This window comes from Puma concolor, chromosome B1 (assembly GCF_028749965.1).
Source record: "Puma concolor isolate L17-30 chromosome B1, mPumCon1.1.hap2, whole genome shotgun sequence".
Classification (NCBI taxonomy): domain Eukaryota; kingdom Metazoa; phylum Chordata; class Mammalia; order Carnivora; family Felidae; genus Puma; species Puma concolor.
Window position 1 is genome coordinate 189644678 of NC_141670.1, and position 20611 is coordinate 189665288.

The window sequence follows — 20611 nt, forward strand, 5'->3', positions numbered from 1 at the left end:
CTGATCCTCTGATCTCGGGGCGCCTGGGTGGCTCTGTCAGTTAAGCATCCCAATTTTGGCTCAGGTCATGATCTCATGTTTATGAGGTGCAGCCCGGTGTCAGGCTCTCTGTTGTCAGCACAGAGCCCGCTTAGGATCCTCTATCTCCCCTCCCCAACTTTTTCTCTCTCTGTCTCTCTCTCAAAAAATAAATAAACGTTAAAGAAAAAAAAGTTGCTACTTTGATCTTCATCCCAACTTTTGTCTCACTATCAGTAGGGGGAAAAATTGGGGGCTTGTGTGAAGAAAACAGTGTTGTCAGCCAGCTGGAACCTCAACAAAGATGATTAACAACAATGATGAAAAAATTAGTAAATTGGGATAATTCTTACATATTTTACACTTGGATCACAGTTCCTTAAATGACAAAATCTTTGCATTCTTTTGAAGAAGATGGTTAAATGTATAGTGGTTAAATAAGTACTAAATTATATACAAAAAGAGCCTCGATTTAATAATACTTAATGTTTCCTTAGCACTTAAGGAACCCTCGATACTTAGCTAAATGCTTCATGTGTATCATCTTATTCTTCTCTAACAGCCACTGGATGCAGATACTGAAATTGTCCATTTTACAACTGAGGAAACTAGACCTCAAAGGTTAAGTGATTTGCCCAAGGTCACACAGTTAAGTGGAAAATCAGGATACAGCCTCAGATCTGTGTAATTCCAAAGCTGGTATGCTGACCCAGGGTTTGGCAGACTACATAGCACAGGCCAAATTCGGCCTGTTGCCTATTTTTACAAGTAAAGCTTTATTGGAACTGCCACGCATGTTTGCTTACATATTGTCCATGGCTGCTTCTGCACTGCAATGGCAGAGTCTAGCAGTTGTGACAGAAACCACATGGCCTGCAAAGCAGAGAACAGTTACTATTAGTGTCTTTGTGGAAAAGTTTGCAAACCTCTGTTCTAGTAGAAACCATTCTGTGATGTTCTTTCAATTGAGTATCTTGCCAGTTTCCATCTCGTGCATAATTTCCATCTCATGACTCAAACCTGGCCCCTCACTTAACACTGGGTGATGAGATAAAAGCTGGGGGGCTTTCGGGTGTACTCTTTTATTCAGAAACTAAAATGTAATAAATGACCCAATGGCCCCCATAGTGTTCTTTTTTTTACTATTTTTTCCTCCCTGGAATTTCAGCATTGTTCTCAAATCACTGTAAATCCCTTAAGTGGTATCTCTTGACAGTCCCGGATTTGACCTTTTGGAAGAATTAAGACAATTCCTAACCAACACAACTATTCCTAACCACATTCAGGGTTTTTGAATATTAGGAAAAATTCAAATAGACACAAAATATATAGAGTGAACAGTTAAGTCAAATTCCATACGTCTGTCACCTAGGTTCAAAATTATTATCTTTGAGGCTAATTTTATCTCATCTATACACTTTATTTCCCCAGTCCCCACCCCCAAGCCATTTAAAACACATTGCAGACATCATATCATTTCAGCCATAAATACTAAAAGTGGTTTTCAACACAGACCAATAGGTTATCAGTAATAAAAACTATATACTCCTTAATATCTGCAGACCTATAAGTCTGCTCAAATTCTGGTTTTATACTAGGTCTCTGCTTCTGGCATGACAATGTATGCTACATTTTCCGTCAAAAAAGTCAGTTTAAGAGAACATACTGTTCAAAAGTCCATTAGGAAAAGAGTTCAGAAACTGTTATAGCAGTTCGTATCATGTGGTAGGAAGTGATTTCAATTACTCTACCAGTGAAGCTCCAGGGGTCAAGAATGAGAGTCTAAGTAATAAAGGAACATGGGGGAAGAAAGAAAGCTACCCAGGCCGTGATGTACCAACAAAAATAATAAATATAACATCTGCCATATATTCTTGAAAGATCCCATACCTGTTTGTTGCTGAGACCATTATACATTTCCCAAGACTACAGTAATGATACAGCTGTTACTGTTGGAAGCTGTCTTTTAAGTGTGCAGGGAGAAGTTATAGTCTATCTTTTAAAGAAGCCAGCACAAACTAACCATTTGTAGATGTTCTTGAAAGCTAGAAGTGTAATTTTGCTCTATGCAAAACAACTAAAAAAAGATCTGTTGTTTGCTGGCTCCTCAAATATCCCCAAACACAACCTGTGGATAAGACAAAGTTAAGTATATTGCTTACATATTAACAAAGAACACAACCTCTGCAAAGCTTTGGTAATGTCTCTGTGGGGGAACGAATTCAGCATTAATTGAGAATCAGAGATTTAGTTCACTGGGGAGCTTGATGAGAACTGGGTAAAGATTAAGAGACAATAGTCCAGGGTTGTCAAAAACAGCAGGCAAGGATTTTTCAGGCAAGACATTCCAAGAATCTTAGGATGCAGACTGTGTGTTGATGTTTTCCATTGAAGAATTGATGGGTCTTTTGAAAGTCACACCTGTGAAGACAATGGAATAGTAAAGTCATGTAAAGTAGGGGGTTAGGTTATCTGTGGGTAGTGAGGGCAAAACAGGCATTTTAATTCCTTAGTGTCCAAACTGTGGGTAAGGGAAGGTAGTTTCAGTTCTCAACCTTTATCTTCAAGTCAAATAAGTTGTCTTCAAATAGGCTATGGTTAGGTAAATAAGCCATATATGAGATAATCTCTCCATATACAATATGTTTTTAATAGAATGTAATCCATACAGTGTTTAATTAGTCTACTAGATTTGTGGTGAAGGTGCCAGTAGAGACTGAAAATGATTTGTTATGTATTTTTCTTCTGCATTTTGGAGTTCAGCCAATCTTTCATGTGGCTCCTGAGGTGTGGCCTTACTTAACTTTCAATATCCTTAGAGTCTTCTTAGCAACTGTAGAGAACTTCCGGTCACTGCACCTGCAATCATTCAAAGTTCAGATGGTTAATCCAGACACATCATCAACTGTAGTAAAAGTTGGGTCTTTTATCTAATTCTCTCTCCCTAATGCTTACCCCTAATTACTTAGGACTCAGAAATGTTTTGGTTTTTTTTTTTTTTTTCATTCCCGTGTTATGCAGTATTTCTGAGATGTCATGGCCATTAACACAATGAAGCCTACCCAAGAGTTGCAATGTAAGGCTTAGAATTTAGTGCTTCTACTTCTCAGTTTTAATCCAATATTTCTGCACCATATTTCTGATATTGTTGAGAGATAGAAGCAGAAAATATTCACCTTTAGCCCAGAAGGCTGACCTATACCCTGCATAGTTCTGATAAGGATCAAATACTGCTGGTTGCTACATCCTTAAAGAATTTCACGACTGCCTGTATATCTCACCAATAGTTAATATCGAACTGAACGATAAGCACCAAAGAAATCTTGAGAAAGTAGTTTTGCAAGTAGAAATTTGAAGAAGCCATTTATGATCTAATACTCCCGGCACATTCCCTCCCCCTTGATCATAACCACCAGCTTCATACAGCAAAAGTGCAGGTCCTGTCTCTGTGCTACTTAAATGAACTTACTAAGTTGTACTGTCAATGTCTCAAGAATTCTTTCTTGGCTGTCATGCTTGATGACCCTGCAACAGTATCAACAGATGATGAATCACAGAAACACTTGGGAGGTCCGAAATCATCTTGCAGTTATATGAGTGGGAAAAATCCGAAAAGTTAAATTTCCAGCATCATTTCCTTAAGCGATCATATCAATATGGCTAGTGTTCACCCGTACTCAAGATGAGATTGTGCAGTATATATTCCCATCTACCCTTGAAAGAACAGAAAATCCAAGCTTTCTTTAGGTTGTTAGTGTTTTACTTAGAGTCTAATTCACCTGGAGGATTTGGTCTCTTAAATCGTAGGAGAACTAACTCCTGAGGTGAGACTCTTACCAATTTCTGAACCAATTTACCCTCAAGGCTCCAGTGGAGTAAGATCCTGGTTAATGTGAACATCTTCCACAGCAGCCCCTTCGGCTGCCTTACCCGACTGACTAATCTAGCTTTTTGCCCTAACAATCTTCCTCCACTAATAGACCATAGACTCTCAATTATCTGACCATCTGTTCTGTATTTATCTTGCACAACCCCTCACTCTCCCTAGGAGTCAGAGCCTGCTTCCAAACCGCCAACATTTCCCTGTTGATTGGCTCTTGACTTTCGTATTAATGCATGCTCTATATAAGGGGCCACCAACTCTGTTCTTTTCTTGTGTAAGCAAACTACTTGCAATAAAATCCAAACTCAGCTCATCACAAACTGGCAACTCAGAAAGAATATCTGATGGGGAGAGAAGCAGGTCTCAAAGACTTTTAGACTTGTTCTTGGAGATTTCTCATTAATTTCCTCTGCTACTTAAAGAAGGTCTTGCTCCCAGGGTGCCTAGCTACCTCAGTCAGTAGAGTATGCAACACTTGACCTTGAGGTGAGTTTGAACCCCACATTGAGTGCAGACATTACTTCAAAAAAAAAAAAAAAAAGGTGCTGCTTCCTCTTTGACATTTTCTTCCAAGATGGGACACAGGACTCTTTCCTTAATTCTCCATAGTGCAGCTACACCCAGACTGAAAATTTAAAAATAATTTACTGAGTACTAAGAGTGAGAAGGTACTAACAGTGATAGAAATAACAGAAGTAACTTGCTAAAAAATAATCAATATTACACTATGCTATTTATCTATCTCCTACTGGGTGTTTATTGCAGAAATTTCTCTTTGCCTGGTTCCTAGTCTCTGCCCAGCCCCAGGTCTGCCTCAATGGAGCAAAGGTCATTTTCTTCTCACTACCTAGAAATAAACTATGCATGACTGGACTCTTTGGGGACCAGATGTAATTCCCAAAGGAGGATGAAAATTTTCTCTCCCATCTGCATAAGCCATGTTAAAGACAAAAACTGGGGGTGTTTGACTGGCTTAGTCAGTAGAATATGCGGCTCTTGATCTTGGGGTCATGGGTTTGAGCCCCATGTTGGGAGTAGACATTGCTTAAATAAATTAACTTTAAAAAATAAGACAAAAACTGAACAACTAAGGAGAATGATTTTATTCATACTATTGCAATAGGGACAGCATCTAGATCTGAAGATGAGTTTCTCAGTAGGGTGGATTCACCCTAGACATTTTAAAGAGAGCAGTAGCTAAGTGACAGATGGGGTGATTTGCTGTTGGAATTGTTTTGCAATCAGACAAAGTCTCAGTCATCTCAACAGGAAATGTTTATGTCTATGTCTAGCTAGCTTCAGAGGACATACTTTTTTTTTAAAATTTTTATTTATTTAAGTAATCTCTATACTTAACATAGGGTTCAAACTCATGACCCTTGAGATCGAGTCACACGTTCTTCCAACTGAGCCAGCCAAGCACCCCAGAAGACACATACTTTTAATGTTAGCTAATCACTCATGAGACGAAGAATTAGAAATTGACTAGGGGCAAAAGGGGAAAGGTCTCTGTCTGGCCTTGTTAGTAGGTTCAGGCAATAGAGAAAAGCGATGTGTTTGACCTTGTCACATCACCTTTCCTCTTATTGAAGACAACCATAAGGTTGTCCTTAAATAACTGCAAGGGAAACAAAGTGATGGGGAATGTACAGATCTACACCTTTGTCATTCCAGATTTGATCTTGGTACTTAAAGCTCAAATTCAGTCTCTGAGTGAGAAGTTAGTTGGAAGTGGAGTTGTTTTGGAGTCTGATGGATCATACACATTTTTGAATCATATTTTGAGATAATAACTACATAGTAGCATTTAAGACTGTGGACAGGATGCATCATTTAACTGTAAGGCATAAGATTACAAGAAGGGTGAGTAATTCTTGCAATATACCCCAAATCCAGGATCCTAGATTTCCATTTCCCATCCAGAACAACATGTCTGATAGGCCATTTGGATCAACTTTTAGAGAGCCAAATAGCCTTTTCCTTGAGTTTAGTGGTTGACTATTCTACTTGGTGTGTGATGTTAATCCAAGTGCAACAAGATGTTTTGGCTATGGAGCAGACGCCTCCCTGACCATCTGGGAAGAGGTTGAGAGCTATATGATTGTCTATAACAACATAAGCCAGTGAGTTTAAGCTTATTTGTTGTGTTTCTATGGCAGAAATGGTATCATTTATTACTTCTGCATGAGTTTGGAGACCTTTCTATTTTTTCCAATTTATAATTTCCGTAGTGGATATAATAGCCTCCACAGCACACATAAAGGGAGAATTAATGACCCCTCTATGAACTCTCCTGAATAACTTATATTTGCCTCATTTTGAAGTGACCATTTAAATCTCCAGATGGACACATGGCCAACAGGTAGACTAGTGATTTTAAATAATTGGAAGTCCCAGATAAGGTTTCTGAAGATGTAGGGGAAAAAATGATGTGGGGAAGGCAGGTGTAGGCTTGCTACCACATAAAATGTAATATACTTGGCAGGGGGACACAGGCACTTTGGGGGGTGTAGTAATTAATAATAATAGTTGTAGTTCACCATTGGGTAGATCTGGCAGGAGGCCATAGTCATTACTTAGAATTCAACAAAGTTTGCAAGTTTAGTTGAAAAGTAGTGAAGGAGAAGATGGTTATCAGAAATGAAAGTGCTGATGTGTTTTTTTTCTTATACCTGTTATGGGGAAAGTAGAATCATGAGTTTTGGAGATTTTTAAAAAATTTTTGTTAACATTTATTCATTTTTGAGACACAGAGTATGAGTGAGGGAGGGTCAGAGAGAGAGGGAGACACAGAATCCAAAGCAGGCTTCAGGCCCTCAAATGTCATCACAGAGCACAACGTGAGGCTTGAACTCATGGACTGTGAGATCATGACCTCAGCTATAGTCAGATGCTTAACTGACGGAGCCACCTAGGTGCCTAGAGTTTTGGAGATTTTAAGAGACGTCTTGATTATGTTGGGAATTGCTGAGAAGTTGGGGTTGATGAAGTGGAAGTGGTTGAATTACCCATATAGACCATTAAGGAGAAAGTCTCCCTGGGATGTGTTGAAGGCAATGGAGTGTCCACCCCAGTGGTCAGGTGAGGGATGGGTTGAGAGTGTAGGGACAGTTGAAAAAAAAAAAAAAAAACAGAACAAATTGAATGAGAGAGCTTTGTTCTCTTTTTGTTTATATGGTGAGACAGGACAGGACAGAACAAAGAGGGGCAAAATCATTTCAAGGTATTGTGTAATAAGGGGAGCATTGGTTCCAAGATTGATGGAAATAGAAGAAACAGTTTGACGAAGAGTAGACAAAGAAGGCAGGGATTAAGCAGGGAACCCCTGGAGGATCTTGTTTTGGAATCTGGGGTTGAAGCTGACCACTTTTTGATGCTCTGTGCCTGTTTGGTGGGGCTTGGGAAAGCAGGGTACTTCATGCTATTCTCTGCTTCTCGGAGCTCTTGAAAGAGCCTTGGTTTAAGGTCTTCTGTTGGATCAGATTTCTATTTAGGTGAGGCTGCTGTCTTCCTTAATTGTGCAACATGAGCTCAAGGTTGTATTCCTTGTAGATTTGCAGGAGGTTAGGAGGTTAGGAGGACAGAGTTAGGTCCCTTCTACTTGGATTCAGGATCAGTTTTTCAGACCTGTCTTTCCCAGAAAACTAGGTATCTGACCTGAAAATCATGTAAGGGCTGAGGTGGGAACTCTGGGCGAAAACAGAATTGACTTGCTAGTCATAAGTATGAGTGTATTTAATAAGACCTGGGCAGTATTTAAGGTTATTGGACTGAATCATATTAGATCTCCTAAGGTCCAAGAGGGATAGTAGACCTTCCTGCCCTGACTGTAACTATTTCATAAGGGCTGAAGTGGGAGGAGCAAATAATGATCAGAGATAAAGGCATGACTTTGAACCCAGGCAAACGCGAGTTCCTCGGGGAATTTGGTTGTTTTGGCCCATTCCTTTTTCCAGAGAATGGTAAGAAGGATGCAGTTTTGTGAGAGTAGAAGTATCTGTTGAACATTAGTGAGTTGAGTGCCTCTATTACTAGAGGGGAACCAAGGGACTGTCCAAAGTGGTTATTCTTAGCTACAACGGTGGCAGTGCCTATTTTCAAGGAAAAGCTTCCAACCATCCTGAAAACATGCAGACTATGGTTTAGAACATATTCCTATCCATGAAACATTAAGAATTGAATAAGATCCATTTACCAGTGGAGAAATGAGACAGAAGGAGCTGGCTCTCATCCTTGTCCCACATTTACATTTTTACCAGGATTGTGTTCCTGATAGATTGAGCCAGTGGAGGCTACCTACTCAATATGAAGGCAGGTGCACTCCCACTAATATTTGTGCAGGAGAACTTTATTTCCTTTGCCATAGTGTCTAATCTCACAGAGGTTATGGACTAAATTGCAGGCAAGAGAAGAGGACAGACCAAAGCAGGTGTCTCCAAAGCTAAAAATAAATAAAGATAGAAATCCCCCCTGTTTATAATTAGCCTTTTCAACTTCAGGTGCTACCAGTTCCTATGCCTTAAATTCCTTAAGAGTTTCTGTGTCTAAAGGAGATTGAACAAGAGGGGCAGGGAGGGTAGTTGAGAAAGAGGGGTCTTGGAAAGCAGTTGTGTTAGTGTATTTGTCAACCAAGGAGTTTACTTTCAGGAGTCTGGCTACTAGTCTGAGGTTTGATTTTAAGAATTTTTCTTGGAATTCCTGGGAATTACAGATTTTTATCATGTCCGTGTCATCAATGTCTGAGGGCCTCTAAATGTTTATGTCTTTTGGCTGATCCTGTTACAGAATTATCTTTCTAGGAGATCCCATTTGGTTTATGCCTCAAATTAGGTAAAGAGTGGGAATATGAAATAAAGGCTTGATCCCAAGTCATCAGCATGAGTTAGTTTGACATAAAGGATATATTTTGTAGAAATGTAATATTGTTTTTCTGAAAGGGGGCCATCAGATCATCTTGGGTGTAAAACACTTAGAAGAAATTTTCATGACCTTATTACTTAAACTTATGTCAGGTAGCATGGGACAAATACAAGCAATGAAAGACTGTAAAAGGGTTCTACCACATTCTGGCCTACTTGATGTTATTGGCCCAAGGTCACTTCAGGCTAAGGGCTCCAGAAGCATTCAAAATGCATTTCAAGAATTCATATTGATTTTGCAGTCTGATACCAAAAGAACTTCTTGGGTTAGACTCTCTCTCTCAAAATGGCTCTAAGTGCTTATAATTACATTTCAAACATCTGCTGCAATAATCAGGTCTGTGCTAGTTTTTGCAACACATGGATTGACAGACACCATCCTTACTGACAATAGTTCTGATTCAACCTCAGCATGAGTGGTGAGAATTTGTAGTTGGGAACCTTATCTGAGCTGTCACCATTATGTCTTATCAACTCGAAGCAAATGGCCATCCCCAGATGGATGGTGCAGTGTACTGAGATTGCCTTAAATAAGAATGTTGGAAGAACTGGACTCCAATGTTTCCCAGATTTTTTTTTGGCCCCAGGGTTAACATTTTCATTTTCAACAACTGGAATTGAATTTTCTGAATTAATTATTGGGGGGAGGAAAGGAGGTGGTGATAATTCAAGACATGCTATGATGGTCTCACCTAGAGCACAAGTCAGTCTACCATCTATTTTTACGAAGTCCACAAGCTAAGGTGATTTTTGCAGTTTTAAATGGATAGAAAAAAATCCAAAGAAGAATAGCATTTCATGACACATGAAGATTATATGAAATCCCAATTTTAGTGTCCATAAATCAAGTTTACTTGGAACACAGTGGCACTCATGAATTTATGTTTTATCTATTGCTACTTTCACCATGGTAGTTGTAACAGACACTCTAGCTAGCAAAGGCTGAAATATTTACCACTTGATTCTTTACAGAAAAAATTGGCTGGCCCCTGCTCTAGCATGCTGAAGACAAAGAAAAACTCCCTCTGGAAATCAGTTCCATATTTTTACCTATTTTTGCCAACGGGCAAAATTTTGCTCGAGACTATAAAGGACTAGACTAGGTATTTATCTTTAAAAGACATATATGGGCAAAAGGCCCCAATTCAATGATTGATTGATAAGATCTTCTTCCATGATGACTTGGTAACAACAGAATCCTTAGAAGTGCCTCCTCGGGTGCCATTAGCATGGAATATTTAGCTCCGTCTTCTAAAAACTGAGTAGTGACACAAAAGAAAAAAACTAATTTTCCTGGATTCCTGCAATAGCTCTAGAGAAGTCAGCTGGAATTGCCATACTTTCTAGTAAAACTCAGAGACAATGTCATAAAAAGCTGTGCCATAAAGGAGAAAAGGGTTCTGTTAACTCACTAGTAGGGCAGCGGGGTGGAGGCTAGAATGTGGCTGGTGTGGTATGCAGGACAGGTGATTTTGTGCTTTTAGTGTTACTGCTTGTAGTAACTTTGGTGTTTAAATTGGTGTTCAGCATCTTTGGTGTTCTAGAAGGCAATTTAAGAAGGGTTAATTTAAAATAGATATTGTTCTTGATAAATAACGAATCTTCCTGTCTCTAAGTGATCTTATTAACTTTGTAAAACAAGGAGAAAGTAAATGATCATAGGGACTAATCAGCAATCCTTATTACATTATTCGTTTTTGGAAGGCTTTATTCTACTTGTCTTTCTTTCTCTGCTGCCTTCTCTCCTCCCATACATTTAAAAGTTGACTTCTTGGGGCGCCTGAGTGGCTCAGTGGGTTAAGCCTCCAACTTCAGCTTAGGTCATTTTCTCTTCGTTCATGAGTTTGAGACACTATAGGCAGTGCGGAGCCTGCTTTGGGTCCTCTGTCCCCTCTCTCTGCCCCTCCCCCATTTTGTGAGCTTGCACTCTCTCTCTCTCTCTCTCTCTCTCTCTCTTTCTCAAAAATAAATAACATTAAAAATTTTTTTTAAGTTGACTTCTTTGGGATAGATGCTCACCAATCCCTTTTCCTTTCTCACTTTAATTTTTCTACTTAGGAAAGTTCATCTTCACCTATGCTTCAAATAAAATGTTTATGCTCTAACTTAAAAAAAAATTAACCTCCAGTCCTTGCTGAAAACTCCAGACTGTAACAGTGCCTTCTCAACACTGCCACCTGAATGTCTAAAAGAGACTTCAATCTCAACATGTCCAGCAAACACTCCTGATCCTCCCATGCAAATCGGTCTTCCTCCAGGGCTTCCTGTCTTGGTAAATGTCATCCCTATGCAGCTTGGCAAACCAAAAAACTGGGACTCATCCTTGACATCCCCCTCTCCCTCCGTCCAAATAAGCAAAAATGAGGCTCGTAGTTTCTTAAACATGGTGTCAGTCATAGATACCCACCTCTCTTTACCTCCATTCCCATCCTCCTAGTTTAAAGCTACCAGAATAATCCCTCATCTCTGGCTACAGACACCTAATTTTGTCTTTAGACACCATAATCTTTTCGTATGCTGTTTCCATTCCCCTCCAATCCCTGTGCAGGAGCCAAAAGAAGCATATAAAACTGCAACTTTTATTGTGTCTTCACTCTTCTTTAAATCCTTCGATGGCTTCCAACTGTTACTAAGGTGAACGACATTCCTAATGACCAAAGCCACAAGCACTGCAAGATGTGACCTCTGCCCGCCTCACACGTCTCTTGGGATGGCAATCTTCCCTCCGTTACACTCCCTGCAAAATTGGTCTTTTCTCATTTTCCCAAATGTTCTATTTTCTTTCAGGCTGCAGGAGCCTTCCACAGACAGCTCTCAGTTCAGCTACAACGTTACTCACGATAGAACCGCCTGGAGACCACTAACTCCATCAGAGATATAAAGCCATTGAGCCTCAGAAGGGTTCAGGTCCTCAGTCTCCATCCCTAAGCTCCCAGGAATCTCCTTTGAGCCTATGCAAATTTACCCACCTTGCCCTCAGAGAACTGATCTACATTTGAAGGGATATTAAAAAGAGCAGTTTTGTTCAAACCATTTAAAAAAAAAAAAAAAAAAAACGGGGCGGGGAGGTGGGGCTTCCCTGACAATGGGTACCTTCTTCCGTTACAGTTTTTACACATCCACCTTTAGGAGTCTTCCTTCAAGACAACCTTCCTGGAACAAGTAAGACATATTCTGTGATGCTTTGCTGTCTACTGCTGCCAGAAAATTGAAAAACATATTTACAGTTTTTTGCTCAGTCTGTTTCTAAAATCAGTCTTTTTTTTTTAGTCTGCCTTTTTAATAAAAGGTAAATGCATGTATAAAACTTTTAAAAATTGAATAATAAACAAATTTACAGGATGAAATGTAAGTTTCTTCACTGCTGATCCTTCTCCCAGAGGTAAGATTTCATTACTTACCGTTTCTTTATATTCTTCCAGAAATACTGTATGTATACACAGCATAAACACACACACACACACACACACACACACACACACACACACACACACATTTATTTATAGAAATGGGGGTCCACTATATCCCTCTTTTCACCTAACTAGGAGATCAGCACACAGAGGCTTTCTCATTTCCTTTCTTCAAGACTTCACTTGAAAGGAAGTGTCTTCTAGGTGATGGGATGGAGATGGTAGCTAATACCACGGTGATAAGCATTTTGCAATTTTTAAATGCATTAAATTATCATACTGGCACCTTAAACTTACACAATGTTATGTGTCAATTACATCTCAATAAAGCTGGGACAGGAAGCAAAATGGTTTTTTGTTGTATCAATTGATAGTGCCTCTAATCACTTAGGAGAACAGTTGACTTCTCCAAAAGTCATCGGATATTATCTAACTCTCTGATTTTTTCCAGTTCGAAGGGTAAAAATTAGTATCTTGATAATTTTTTTTTTTGTAGGTTGCTTTGATTGCATTTCTTTATTATTAGTGAGGCTGGGGCACCAGGGTGGCTCAGCATTGGACTTCAGCTCAGATCCTGACCTTGTGGAGCATGAGTTCGAGTCCCGATTTGGGTTCTGTGCTGACAGCTCAGAGCCTGGAGTCTGCTTCAGTTTCTGTGTCTCCCTCTCTCTCTGCCCCTCTCCTGCTCAGGCTGTGTCTCTCTCTCTCTCTCTAAAAATAAACATTAAAAAAATTATTAGTGAGGTTGAGCATTTGTTTTAATGTTTATTTTTGAGAGAGAGACAGTGTGCATGCGCTTGTGGGGAAGGGGCAGGGAGAGAGGGGGACAGAGGATCCAAAGTAGGCTTTTGAGTTGACAGCAGAAACTCAAATTCCCAAACCTGAGTGGAAGTTGGATGCTTAACCGACTGAGCCACCCAGGCGCCTGAGGCTGAGTATTCTTTCATATCATACTTTCATATCATATCATACCATATATTTATCCTTTTTTGAACTAGCTATTCAGATATTTCACCTGTTTTTCTTAAGTAGTTGAATGTTTTCTCACTAATTTGTAAGTTTTTTATATTTCATTATCCCTCTAACACATGTATGTGTGTGCACACATACACCTAGGTGATTATATACCTGTATATAAATGTCATTATTAAATGTGTTTTATGATTATATATATTTTAAGTTTATCTTTTAATTTGAAAGAGAGGAAGTGTGAGCATGAGAGGAGGAGGGGGTAGAGAGAGAATTCCAAGTAGCTCCGTGCTGTCAGCTTGGAGCCCCGTGTGGGGCTGGACCTCATAAACCGTGAGATCGTGACTGGAGCCGAAATCAAGAATCAGACGCCTAAGCAACTGAGCCACCCAGGGGCCCCATGATTATACTTTTATATTTAAATCTTTGATGTCTCTTTTATGAAAGAGAGGGATTTGGTGATAAGCAGTGAGTAATGATAGCTGGTAAGTTTTAAATAGCAATTATCCTTTTACCAAAGGAATTTAAGGAGTTTACAACAGTGATTAAGTGAGTATGTGTTTGTCCTCCCCATCTAACAACAAATTCCTTGGTGGTAGTGGCCACGCCTATTTTATTCATTTAATTTGTCCTTAGCATTCAGAAAAGTGCTTCACACGCAGCAGACTCAGGAATTATACTCATTCATTTATTTGATAAAATGAATACATTCGTAAAATAGCACTTAATTTTAAAATTATGGGGGCGCCTGGGTGGCGCAGTCGGTTAAGCGTCCGACTTCAGCCAGGTCACGATCTCGCGGTCCATGAGTTCGAGCCCCGCGTCAGGCTCTGGGCTGATGGCTCGGAGCCTGGAGCCTGTTTCCGATTCTGTGTCTCCCTCTCTCTCTGCCCCTCCCCCGTTCATGCTCTGTCTCTCTCTGTCCCAAAAATAAAATAAAAACGTTGAAAAAAAAAATTAAAATTATGTTAGTAACTCATATACATTATAAAACATGGAAAATAACAACAGTATAAAGAGAAACATAAAGAAGATGTTCAAATTTGCTTGCAAGCCATCCAGAAATAACTGTGACTAACATTCAGCTAATTGTCCTTCCTGTCATTTTGTCTATGTCATATACTATTGGGGTAAAGATAGCATAGCAGACAGTTTTGTTTTTTCTGCCATCAAGTATGTATTTGGGGAACTCACCTTATCCCATACTTGTTCAGTATGTGTGTTTTCTTTTTCTTTTTCTTTTTTTAAAGTTTATTTTATTTTTTATTTGTTTTAAAGTTTATTTTGTGTATGTGTGAGAGAGAGCGCGCGCGCAGGGGAGGGGCAGAGAGAAAGGGAGAGAGAGAATCCGAAGCAGGCTCCATGTTCAGTTTGGAGCCCCCCTCAGGGCTCGATCTCATGACTGTGAGATCGTGAACTGAACTGTTATCAAGAGTTGGTCGCTTAATCGAGTGGGTCACCCAGGAACCCCTCTTTTTTTCTTTTGACGAGTTGTTCTAAAACTCGGTTTCCTTCCTTCCTTCCTTATCAAAGTACAACTGACACACATTACATTAGTTTTAGGTGAGGTAAGTGTATTTTCAACCCAGACTAGGTTAGTTAGTCCCTCTCCTGGGAATGCTGGGAAAGGGGATTGTTTTGTTGCTATTTTTATTTTTTACTGGGATTTTACAGTAATGTGAGGTTGATACGAAGGTGGAGCTGTTGGTGGCTCTCCAACTGCAGGGTGAATAGTTCCTGCCCACAGAACAAAGCCCACAGAGTGCAAAGAGGTGGAGAGAGAGACCTGGGAACATTGCTTCAGAACCTAGATCCAGCTATGCCTGAAACAACTTCGTATTTATGTGAACCAATATGTTCCTTTTTGGTTTTACCTAGTTGGAGTTGTGTTTCTGTCACTTTCACCTGAAATAATTGTAACTAAAATAGGGGTAGTTTCGATAGAATTTCATGGTGCTATGGGCAGGGACCTACAAACACCTGACTCCTGACTTCCTTCTTTCAGAGTTCTGGAGGGAGGAGGTTAGGGATATGAATACACAAAGAAAAGAAGAATAAAATCAGAAAATATTTTTAGCTCACTGGGTAATGAATAATTCCCGAGGGGATCAGGTAAAAGTGAGTCACAGTATTGGACAGTGCCCTAGACAGAATCTCTCTCTTCCCTTGAGACTCTATATATTGCAATATTAGCTGTCAGAGAGGTTGTTTTTATTTTATATTCCGATCAGATGGGACTGAGTTTTATATAATGAAGATTAGAGAAGCTAATTAAGTGGATTTAGAACTTAATATACAGAGGTTTTACAGCCAAACAGGCTCCAAATAGATGAGCAACTTTTCCTGATAGGGACAGACAGGAGTCATACTGCTGGAATTTTATCATTTATAATCTAGCAATGATAGCATGATATGTTCATATAGTTTTAAGAGGTAAGTGCAAGTATGAGAAATTTCAATGCACAGTCAACTGAGCTGAGAGTGGAGTTCATAAATAAAAGTTTTCCTTAAGTTTCCATACGGCAACTCAGTTGCAGTTATTTGATCATCATGAAAGACAAATTCATGAATGGAGAAATGTTACCCATTCTTTGGCTTATTTTTTCATTCATCGATTCATTCAACAAATATTTAAGGAGTGCCTATGGAATACTAGGCATTGTTCAGGTGCTGGGCTTACAGTAATACAGAAGACAAAGGCTTTTCTTTCTTGGAACAGACATTCAGAAGCATCTCAGTTATATTGAACTGAACTTGGAATGTACATACATCTGGGCACCTGGGTGGCTCGTTGAGTGTCTGACTCTGTATTTCAGCTTGGGTCATGATCCTGAACTGTGTTGGACTCCATGCTGAGCATGGAGCCTGCCTGTGATTCTCTCTCTCTCTCTCTCTCTCTCTCTCTCTCTCTCTCCACCCCCCCCATCGCCACTCTCCCCCACTCTCTCACATTCCTTTCTCTCTCTAAAACAGAGAGAGCGAGCGAGAGAGAGAGAAGATACGTATATCTGTATGATGAGGAGTGTTCACTTACAGAGAGATGAGGACAATTGAGGTAATTACCTGGACAAATAGAACTGTAAAACTCAGTCCATGTGGAGAACACAGGCTTGCTTTTTCCTGAATTTTCTGTATGATTCCCTCAATTCTCCATTTTGCCTTCCTAGTAGAATCACTGTCTAAGAATGTCCACTGCACTAATTTTGCTGGAATCTAGAGATCCAGAGATGAAAGAAGCTGTATATATGTAATTGTAATGTGGTGTTATTAACAATGAGATGCTTTTGCAGCTTCTAATGTTTATAATGATATGTTATGGTTACATAGAAAGTTTTTCCCAGTGATTTCTTCCAGGCATTACTTCTTTGCCTGTCCAATATTCCTAGAATATAGGAGGTAATTATTAGTCCCTCGATTCTGCAGGTAGAGAAACTGAGACATTAAGTGAGTGACTTATTTAAATCATAACTCGTGACCAGATTATAAGAAAGTCTCATTATAGGCTTATAAGGGAAACCAACCATACCTGCAGTCTTTCCAGTTCTTCTGTTCTGGGTTTTATTTGAACCAAAGGTATGATCTGAGATACCTCTGTACAGCCTGTAGGTTTCAGCTTCTCCATCTGGAATATGAGGCAATGGGCTAGATTCAGGTTCAGTAGGTTCAATAGGCACCGATCGTGCAACTCATGTGCCAGGTGCCTTCAGTGTTGTCATACTTAATTTAATTAAATTTTAAATTAAATTTATATTAAATCTTGCAACAGATGAAGAAATTCAGGCACCAAGATGTTAGGTAAGTTGCTTAAGGTAACCCAGCTAAGGATAGAGTCGGTATATTAATCCAGACTTCCTGACTTCACTTTTTCCTCCATATTTTCACACTTCTTCTGTATTTTAGCATGCTATAAAGTTATACAAACTATACATGCATTTTGACTCATTGTCATATAAACTAAAACAGTCCTGTTACCCCAAATGCAGGTAACGTAAGGAGAGCAATAACTAATATATCTGAATTAAAAGTTAAAAATTTGACTAAGTTTATATAACCTAATTTTATGATTTAGCAATGTTTGAGGCTTTTGGGTGACATAGGAGGGTGTTTAGAAATGTGTTACAAAAAAAAGCACATTACAGAAATCCAAATACCACAATGTTCAATGTGTTATCGATATACTGATTCAGAGGTTGATTCAAAGTAATGATTATTTTGTTGAGAAATGTATAACTTCAAATATATCTTCCCATTCCGTACAGATCAACAAATGGATTTTGTCATGTTAACTAACACTAAGGAAGAAGGAAGCTACTGGGTTCTTAAAAATATAGATGGAAATTTATGACTGACCTATCTCCTACTATGTCTATGATTAATAGTTAGTAATTGGTGGATAGGTTTTGACCATTATAGTTGGCACATAGGACTAAAACTTGTAATAACATAGATAGGTGATATAACAAGGCAGGTTATTTACATTGTCTTTGGGAGGTAGGTCTCAGGCAATACTGCTATTTGAAGAAGCTAGCCACATCTCTGGTGTGAGCTATATTTCTAAATTTCCCCAAAGTCTGTTGTTTCATCTGTCATGTAATGTGTTTTCTGTGTTATTTTAAAACATTTAATTCTGCTATAAAAACAGAGAGAAAAAAAAGGAGAGTAGATGACACTAGGTAGAGAAGCAAATCGCTTATGAGACATGATAGATTCAGGAAAGAAAAGGAGAGAACATGAGCAGAAAACAGATAAAAATGATGGGACAAATGAGAAAATGACTTCTAGGCAGAAAAGGATTGAAGAACTGAGGATGCACCAAATATTTATGGTTCAGTAAACAGGGGTGGCATATAAGGCACTCAATATTTATCGGGTTGAGAACCAGCTACCCACTGGCGATACCCAATCTGACCCTGCGTGTCCTCTGTCCAAGCAGCACAGATAAGACCCACAGCTGCTTAGCAGACAAGTCGTAACTGTGCTCAGGCACAATTGTCCCCACATCCCTCTAATAGACCAAGGGAGATGCTGGCCCCAGATACGTTCTGTCTGTTGGATCTCTTTGCTCAAACTTCAGCTCTGCTCCTTGTAACTATAACTATACCAGCAGTGGGAAGATTGATTTGTCTGAGTTAGAAAACAGACAGACAGATAGACAGACTCCAACAGTTCAAATGAACACCATGTGGCCCAGGGTCCAGGGGGTGTTCCATCTGTCACATTTTATTCTATGTGGGTTGACCAACCCCACCTCTTTCCCCTGCTTCTCACCAAGTGCTTTATTATATTTCTTCCTAATTTTTTTTTTTTTTTTGAGAGAGATAGAGACAGGAGGAGAGGGTAGAGGGAGAGAGAATCCCAAGCTGGCTCCACACTCAGCAGGGAGCTCAACGCAGGGCTTGATCCCACGACCCTGGGAAACCAAGAGTCGGACACTCAACCGACTGAGCCACTCAGGTGCCCCTCTCACCAAGTGCTTTAAATGAATGTAATCAACTGTGTGATTTGAGTGTCTTTAGCTGAATGGTGGGCCTTCCACAAAACTCTGTGTAACCGACCTCATCGTGTGTTTGGAGGCTACTAGGTAATTCCTCACATGGCACGGCTGGCCAATTTTTGCCTCATATTTCTTCTTTGTATTTACAACTGATGGTAATTACACTGGAGTGGGCAAAGAATATACTATTTCAGAAAGATATTTGGTCATCTAAAGAGAGCATTTAACTGTCACAGCGATACATTCCAATAATAGTCTGGCTGCAGCAAACAAGAAAAGAATTCATGGTTCAGCAGGATAAAATCATAGTGCTTAAAAGCTGGTTCTAGTTCAAACTCATTTCAAAAGATGAGATTTAGTGACTTGTCGAAGGTCACTATTTCTAGTAACTAGTAAGCCAGAACAGGAGCCAATGCTGTCTAAAGAGGCTAGGGGGTGATTTGAGACACTACTGCTGTTCCTATCTGGGTCCTGGGTAATGACTGAGCATGCGTTCCAGCACAAGTTATGTAATGACTAAAAATATAAACTACAGCTGTGAGTTTAATGGATTAACATTATGTGTGTTTTTTTAATGTTTATTTATTTTTGAGAGAGAGAGAGACAGAGTGTGAGTGGGGGAGGGGCAGAGAGAGAGGGAAACACAGAATCCGAAGCAGGCTGCAGGCTCCGAGCTGTCAGCAGAGTCCGACTTGGGGCTCGAACCCACGAACCGTGAGACCATGACCTGAGCCAAAGTCAGACGCTTGACCGACAGAGCCTCCCAGGAGCTCCAATAGATTAACACTAAATAATGCAAAAATATACAGAGAATGTCTGTTTATTAACAGGGTTTATAGAGGTGTCACTGAGACATTTCAAGTCCCAAAACTTGCTCTTCTTTCCCAAATGCTGTCAACTTAATCATGACATTACACATTGCCCTTTGATTCTAGAAGCCCGAACTTTAGTCAGCCTCAAGTTAGTTGATTTTAGCTGGACATTCTTGCCCAGTTATCAAAAATATTTAATTCACAAAAGCTTTTACTCACCAGCTAATGCATATGAAGAACCGTATTGGATGTTTGGAACATGAAAATGACCAAAATTTAAGCTATTGAATCAACAAACACTTTGGATTTCCTTCCATGTGCCAGACACTGTTCTAGGAACTAGGAAACCACAGTAACCATGCATTAAGCCAGAGAATATTCATTACCAATAAAAATAAGGCTTGATTGCCAGCCCAAGTATGATCTCAATGACCCAAATGGTGGTTTTCTCTTTCCGATTCCTCCTATTATTCTGGAATTTTCCTTCAGGCTTCTTGCCTAGTGGTCACAAAATACGTGCTTCAGCTCCAGGTCTCCTGTCCCCACAATATGATCTCTAAAGCAGGGAGAATGAGGGTGGTGGGAGAGATATTCTCTTATAAGTATCACACAGGGCCCCTGCCTTGGTGGCTCGCTGGGTTAAGCATTGGACCTCAGCTCAGGTCATGATGTCACAATTCATGAGTTGAGGCCCTGCATGGGGTGAACTTGAGCCCTGCTTGGGGTGAACACAAGCCCCACTTTGGGTGAGCCCTGCTTCTTTCTCTCCCTCTCTCTCCCTCCCTCTCTGCCCCTCATGGGATTCTCTCTCTCTCTGCCCCTTACTCATTTGCACCCTCTTTGTCTCAAAGAAAGAAAGAAAGAAAGAAAGAAAGAAAGAAAGAAAGGGAAAGAAAGAAAGAAAGAAAGAAAGAAAGAAAGAAAGGGAAAGAAAGAAAGAAAGAAAAAGTCTGTCACACAGACAATTCCTGTCCTGAGGCTTCTCTGTAAACAGGCTTCTCAGATTGGTGTTGACGAGGAGAACTTTCTGCGATGTTGAAACTATTCTATAGTCTGTGCTGTCCAAAATGGTATTCACCAGCCACATATAGGTAGTGGGCACTTGG

The 20611-nt window shown here is 39.8% G+C and overlaps 1 long non-coding RNA gene across 1 annotated transcript; it reads right to left on the minus strand.

Moving 5' to 3' along the window:
- Positions 1 to 2670: 2670 nt before the first annotated feature.
- On the minus strand, positions 2671 to 20145 carry LOC147582081 (uncharacterized). The gene is made up of 3 exons (XR_015249842.1): positions 19725 to 20145; positions 16726 to 16821; positions 2671 to 2877 (listed from the first exon to the last, which is right to left on the minus strand). It is a non-coding gene; the product is annotated as an uncharacterized LOC147582081 (long non-coding RNA).
- Between the last annotated feature and the right edge of the window lie 466 nt (positions 20146 to 20611).